The 7,585-nt window shown below is 40.8% G+C and overlaps 1 long non-coding RNA gene across 1 annotated transcript; it reads left to right on the plus strand.

Moving 5' to 3' along the window:
• The first annotated feature begins 261 nt into the window (after positions 1-261).
• On the plus strand, positions 262-5,799 carry LOC143695724 (uncharacterized). The gene is made up of 4 exons (XR_013185243.1): positions 262-505; positions 2,469-2,552; positions 5,430-5,537; positions 5,646-5,799. It is a non-coding gene; the product is annotated as an uncharacterized LOC143695724 (long non-coding RNA).
• Positions 5,800-7,585: the final 1,786 nt, after the last annotated feature.

Genomic DNA, 7,585 nt, shown 5'->3' on the forward strand with positions numbered 1-7,585 from the left:
TAAGTTCTTCGTAGTGCTGCCTGATGTACCCTGGAGTGGGTTAAGCCATTGCCCTGCCCAGGCAGCAGTAGAGTAGACACAAGGACAATCCTTGTAGGGGAATGAGAGTTATGTACCAAGCAGACAGTATTTCCAGTGTTTTGAAGCTCTGTAGAAGGATTTTTAAATGGTAATTAACACACTTCAAATTTTTATGCTGTGTTTGCATGAACTGTGGTAAATTGCAAGCTGTGCAAGTCCTACCAGCTGAAACACTGAATAAACACACAAGAAGCCTCGTGCAGTGTAAAAGTCACATGCAGTGTGAATCTGTATAGCCAGCACAACTCGGAGGCTTTCTTTGTGTACAAGTGCTTCAGCTTCCAGGATCAATTAAACTCCCTCAGGAGAGAAACCAGGAGAACTCTTTTGGAGCAAGTAGACTGAAGATGGTTTGGTCCAACTACTGGGATGAAGGCTGGGTTCAAAGGAAAGCCCCTGCTGACCTCTAGCTCAGGAGATGCAGGTAAAGGCTGATGGAAGTTGAAGTTGTGTTATTTTGAAAACCTTTTTTTTTTTCCTCATAGAGCTTTGTTTAAAGTTCAAATCTGCTGTTGGGAAATGCAATTCTGTTCCACAGCAACTTTTCTTCCTTCTTATTTAAGATACTTGTCAAAATGGTGATTATACAAAAGCCAAGCTTAGCTCTGCTTGAAGGCTGGTTGTGACTGGTGGGCACAGTTAAGGCCAATTTCCAACATATCACATGAAAGAAAGAAATATTTCAAAGTTGTTCTGGTTGCACAACAGTATGTTTACACGAATGCCTTTTTCCTAATACTTTTTTGAAACATTTTGTTAGCCAGAGCCCGACTTTATTATATTACAGTGACATGTCTTCAAAGCTGCTACATTCTTGAGACATCTTTTGCTGTTGGGGCTTTATAGTTCAGTCACCATGACTTGACAGACTTTGTATTTCAGTATTAATTCCTTACATTTCCTCTACAAACATTGCTATTGTAGATAGTGTTCTCTTGGAAACTGTTATTTATTTCATGGTGCCATTTGCAAGTAGCATGACTGCTAATGTACATAAACTGTGAGGTTGAACATTTGGGTATTTTGTAGTCTCCAACTTAATAATAGACTTCCAGCCATGTGTGCTTCAGATTTTCCCACTGTTTCACTAGGGAAGAGCTATTCTTTAAAGACAGGATCAAAAATCTCACTCTTATTTATAGTCTTCTGTTCCTACACTGCAGACAGAAATGGTGTGGGGAGCTTGGGGAGATACTGGATATCAATGACTTGGTTTTTGAATGCCTCTTTTTCCTTGGTGGTTATTTTTGTTTCAGTGAAAGTTTCTCTTAAAAAAGACAGGTTTTGATGGGAAGCTTAATAAATATGCACTGGAACTAGCTCTAAACAGTTCATCTGAGGTGTACTTGATAGTGCCTATACATACCACCCATACACTATTTCAAACACAAGTAGTAGGTAGTATTAGCTCCTGCTGCTCCTAACTCTAACAGAAATTACACTTTTAGTCCTGTGCAAGAACACAGTGTCAGAAAACAACCTGTTAGTGCTCTTAGGTGAGCCAAAATGCTGAATCTGGTTTACTGAATACTCGGTGTATTGAAAATTTCCTAGTCAGGGCATGCTGACAGGCTGGCAAGTTGTGTTAATATCTTAATACCTCAGGGCATTTATAAAGTTAATCTTTTGACATTATTATTTGCTTTTTGGCTCAACATCACGACCAATTTTTTTATCTTTTAAAAGTTCAGTTTATGACTGTCATTTAATTGATGATAACTACAAATTATACTAACTGCAAAGAAATAAATAAAAGAAATGCAAGTAGTATAATTTGGGACATGGTAATCTTAGTAGCCTGAGTCATGAGTTTCATCATCTACTGCAGTTAGTATAATTTTATGATTCATAAATCTATTCATTTCTTTTTTTAGCGTGTCATCAGATAAACAGCTCAACAGTAAAGTGGCAGAATTGTCTTGTCTCACCCCAGTTGCAGGAGAGAAGGCAGGTCTGATTGCTCCTATGTATGCATAGTAAATCTGTCCCTCTGACCTTTTAAATCTGCAAAACAACTTCCTGTGCTTCAGTGCAGCACTAGCTCATTAAGACATTCAGATTACCAAATGACCACTACCTCCACCTAAAATTTATAGTTTGTACAAATTGTTTAGAAATGCATTTGTTCATTTGCTGAAGGTGACCTTCCACTATGGATCAGTGCACAGACACTTGCAGAGTGATACTGGGCTGGCTTAAGCAGGAAGCCATCAGCATTTGCTTAATGTTAAGTCAGTGCTACTGCAGAAATAGTGTCAGGCCCCCAAATAGCTGATGGCTCTGATTTAATTACAGAAAATGTGCTTTTTTGTTACTCTCTGTTGATTCACTTACAATTTAAAATCCTCAAGTGGTGTGATGTGTTTTGGAATGTCCCCTCTTTCTAGGTGCCATGCCAGCCACAGTACCTGCCACCTACTAAACCTGAATTTGAGAAGCCCTACAGAAAGGATCAATCTTTAGATAGATAGGTAGGTAGAGATACATTATTAAATCAGAACTTGCCTTACTTCATGAGAGTGAATTTGCTCTAGTAATGTTGCTTTTTCAGGAACCAGTGGTGAGAAGAAATAAATTATGGGCATATAAATGTGTTTTATATATGTATATATATATATTTATATATATATGTGTGTGTGTGTGTGTGTGTGGGTATGTGTATATATTACCAGCATCTTTGAACCTATGGTCATTCATTATAAAATCAGTATCCTCAGTTCACAGAATCACAGAACTGATGAGGCTGGAAAGGGACCACATCTGGTCCAACCTCCCTGCTCAAGCAGGTTCTTCCTAGAGCACAGGGCACAGGATTGTGTCCAGATTGTTCTTGAATATCTCCAGTGAGGGAAACTCTCTGGGCAACCTGTTCCAGTGCTCAATTACCTGCACAGTAAAAAAGTTCTTCATATTCAGGTGTAACTTCCTGTGCATTAGTTTCTGCCCATTGCCTCTTGTCCTGTTTTTCAGTAACACTGGGAAGAGCCTGGCTCCATCTTCTTGCCATGCTCCTTTCAGATGCTGATAGACATTGATGTATAAATAAGCTTGTGCTAAGGTAAATGCCACACAAGCTGAAAGTGTTGGGACATTGGCTCATGGCACTGTCTTGGCCAATTACTGACACAATCATGGTGTGACACAATCATAGTGTGACACCAAGAGGCTGCACTGTTCACTGACCCAAAGCCTGGCTTTTAAAAATGCTTGCCAGGGTCCATTTCTGCCATGTGTCTGTTCATGTTTAGGGCAGCTGAAACTCTCCTGCACTGGCAGGCATACAGGTACTCATTCTGGTATCTGTATTTAGATTCCTCTGTGACTGCTGCTTTCTGGTCTTCATTTAATTCACCTGCATCTTTGCTCTGTGGGGCTCTATGAAAACAAGTTCAATTGTGCCATTAGAAAAGATATGTTAATTCTGGAATGGTCCATGAATTATCAGCCACTGTATAGTACCTCTGAATTTTTTCACTGTTTTTACAAATCTTAGTATGATAATTCACTTTCATTGGCATAAATTGCTGTGCAAGGGTATGTCACTTCTAAAGAATATGCAAAATCATGTATTTTGACCATGCACCAGTCATGTTAGTAGCCTAAAAACCAGATTAAATTAGCTTTATCAAGTTAAATGCCAACAACTTCAACATAAAGAATTGGAGAAGACAGAATTTTTTAAGACTTAAAACTTGTCTTCATGACTTGATTCATATTCATTCATTCATGATGTCCATGTTATGTTCTCTCATTTCAATAAAATAACAGAGAAACTCTTTTTGGCCAAGGTACCTTTTCCAGATTTCAACATCAGTCATTAAAGAAGAATAAAAACTCACCAGAGACAGTTTAGAGAGGAGTATAAGAAAGTCAGATGTCTACAAACTTGGATCTATGGGCTAGAAAAAAGACTTGGGTAAAGAAGAGAAGGTTTAGTTCTTCAAGGAGGCAGAAATCTAGAACAGAGCTGAACAAAACGGAGTTGTTCCCATGTCTTTCCTTTGGGGATAAATGGATTGAATTTTACAGCAAAAGAAGTTAAGTTAGATGTGGCTTCAAACTGAGAATGGGTTTAGATCAGATATTAGGAAGAAATTCCTTACTCTGAGAGTGGAAGAGGTTACCCAGATAAATTGTGGATGTTCCATCCCTGGAAATGTTCAAGGCCAGGTTGGATGGGGCCCTGAGCAACCTGATCTAGTGAAAGCTGGTGGGGGTTTCAACTAGATGATTTCAAGGTTCTTTCCAGCCCAAATCACTCTATGACTTTGTGATATTAGCAGGAAAAAACCCATTCTAATTCACCATAATTAAATTCTGGAATGTATGGCTTTGTAGTGAGATGGGGTATCTGTCTGGCAGAGTGTCACAGATGTATAGTTACTATTGGGTAACTATATATATAGTTACTATTTAATGGGGGCTGGGCTGGAGAACTATTTTCTGTTCTACTTGGCTCTGTCTTTTGAATTTTTTTTTAATGTATCACTTTGCCTTAAGCCATCGCTATCAGGTAGGTTGATTTCAGCAAGAAAAAAATGTGAGAACTTGAAGTACCTTGAAGTAGGTAAAGGAAAAAGAGGAAACCTGTGCCATAAACTCTCTGTTGCAGACAGTAGGGAACAGATGCCTGGGTTAACTGTGTGCAATTGAGATGTGTCAGCCCAAGGAAGCTTAAAAAGTGGCTGACATTTTTTCCTTTATTGGGAGCTGCACACGAGTTGCTTTGTACCAAAGGCAACACGACATTTGCAGAAACCTGCAGCACTCAAATTAATAGGTTCTACTTGCAAGGATGATTTCAACAAAGACTTTCTCCATTATAAGGTCTTGTTCAGTACATCTCTAAATCAGTTTTAAAAGTTTTTAATCTATTTTATGCAAAGGCCTGTGGTCCGTAGCTGGCAGTCAAATCCACTGCTGCAAGCAGCAACTCTTTTGTGGCCAGAATGTTACTGGTAGATGATTAGCAAGATACTGAGCTTTGTTTGGATACAAGAGCCTCATCTTGTTGGACAACAATCTCTTTAGAGTATGCTGCCTATATGTCTTTCACAGGGGAAGACCTGCCAGGTAACACACTGCCCTCTGGTAAATTGTCATCAGGCTAGGCAGGAAACTGCATTTACATCAGTGTTTGTATGGGACCCAACTGCCTCCCAAATATCTGCCATAACTGGGACTGACTTTGTCCCTTGAGAGAGTTTACCAGAATCTTACCGGCTGTTTTTATGCCTCTTCTTCTTTTACAAACAGTTCCTGACTACAAAAATAGTGTATTTTTCTATACATGTCATAATTTGCTGTTGATTTCCCTTTACTGTGCTTGTTTGGCATATCTGCTGCAGAGGTACTTAGGTTGATCCAGTCACAGCTGCCTTCAGACAGAGAAATAAGCAGCAGAAGGAGTGGAACTTCTGAGAAATACACCTCCTGCTTTTGTTCAGCTGTTCCTGGTAGGAGTAATATTAATAATAATACTCAAGTATGATGCAAGCAGACTTGTTTTTTAAAGGGAGCAAAGTGTTCCAGACCAATAGCTCATACTGTATTTTTGTTAACAGCCTCTTTCTCAGGAAAACTGAAGATCAGAGGCTGAGGGGGAATCCTGAACCAGGAGAAGGTAAAGAAATCCACCTCACTCTTTGCCAGGTTGGAAGGGGCAGCAGGAGATTGTCTAGTCCTATCTCCTGTCAAAATCAGGATCAACTACAGCAGGCTGCCCTGGGCCATGATCAGTTGAGAGGTAAATATCTCCAAAGATGCAGACTTCAAATGTCTCCATGCAGTTTGTTCCATTATTTGATCAGCTTGACAATAAAAAAAACAATTTTTCTTACATTTAAATGGAACCTCTTGTATTTCAGTTTGTGCCTTCTGTGTCCTTTCATTAAGAGTTTGGTTCACTTTGTTTTACACACCCTTATCTGATGTTTATACACTTTGATAAGATCACCCTGAACCTTCCAGTTTTCAGTTTTCAGGCTGTGAGCTCTCCACCTCTCTGTAGCAAATCCCCCCTATCCATGTAGCATCTTCATGAATCTCTGTTTCATTTTCTCCAGTATGTCCATGTCCCTTTTGTAGCTGTGAGCCCAGAACTGGACCTTGTGGTCCAGAGAAGTCACCAGTGCTGAGTCAAAGGGAAGGATCACCTCTCTTGACCCGCTGGGGATTGGCACAGGCAGGTGCTTCCCCTCTGCCACAGTAAAGGGAAGATCCCTCCTGAGATTTCTTGGAGGAGGTGTTTGGATGGATTGCTGTGCACCTGCAGAGCTGAACAGATGTGTAAGTACTTGGAAATGTTTGTGATCTTGGTGGCTGATGGGGGAAAGTTTGAATCTGAAAATACTTGGTGTAGTTTAACTGGAAGGAAAACCTTTTCTCACTAGAATGATGTAGGACTGCTGAGGTCATCAGCTCTGTTGCAGGCACATTCAGCAGCTAATTAGGGGATCATGGTGATTGGGGGGCAGTTTCCTGGACTGGGAAAACCCCAAGCAAGCTCAAGGTCCCACCAGGAGCTGGCAGCTTGTGCTAGCAAGTCATGAAGGGGAACAGGAGTAAGGATGACCACTCCACTCCAGAAAGGACAGCCCTGGCTCTTTGCACTTTCATCTTGGTGTCTGAAATGTTAACAGAGCCATACATGCTAATATAATTACTGAATTCTGACACTTAAAAACAACCCAATCCCCCGTGACAGCTCTCCACTGCTGGATGGTGAATAGCAGAAACAGGGTCTGGTTGATGCTCGTGTGCAGCTTCCAATAAAGGTTGAGAATCTTGCCTAAAGTGAAGCATCGCCAGAGTTTCTGTGATAAGCACCTTGCTTTGGTGTCTAGTCTGTAATTTCATATTCTGAAGAATACCAAGTCCTTGGAGGGCAGATGGGAAGTAGGGGGAGGTGGAGTGACCTCGGACCTGGGAAACTTGGAACTAGACAAGGGTCCTTTCTGCCATGTATTGCTGCCAGCTAAGTCCCACTAAGTACTGAACCACTGTTCAGCCAAGGTCTTACTGAGGATTAAGTATTCCTGTTCTCCAGTAGACAGGAAAGGGACAAGCTTTGAGTACTCCTATCCACCATAAATTCTACTGAGGAGGTAATGCAAAGTGGGAAGTGTGCTCTGCAGCTGTGACCACTGAGGGGTACAGCAAACAGAGTGCTCTTTACCTAGGCCTTGTGGCTGGTGTGTGAGGTGATCAAAGCTTTCATGTTCTCATTCTCTTCCACATGTCATCAGTGTTGCAGATGCTTTCCATGGCAATCTTGCACTGGGGCTAATCATTATGGGTTGGAAGGCCAGCTTTAGAAGTGCTTTGGATGTTGATAATCAGACTTCTAGGCTGAAATTGCTCTGAAAGCTGTAAAGGAATAAGAACTGACTCCTGTTAAAGCAGCTGTCCTCGGAAAGAAACCATCTGAATCTTCATGTAAGTCTCTTGGCTAAGAGTATGCTTGAGGTACCTGATACTTACTAACCTTCCTTCTATGACAAAG

The sequence above is a fragment of the Agelaius phoeniceus genome, chromosome 1, assembly GCF_051311805.1.
Source record: "Agelaius phoeniceus isolate bAgePho1 chromosome 1, bAgePho1.hap1, whole genome shotgun sequence".
NCBI lineage: Eukaryota > Metazoa > Chordata > Aves > Passeriformes > Icteridae > Agelaius > Agelaius phoeniceus.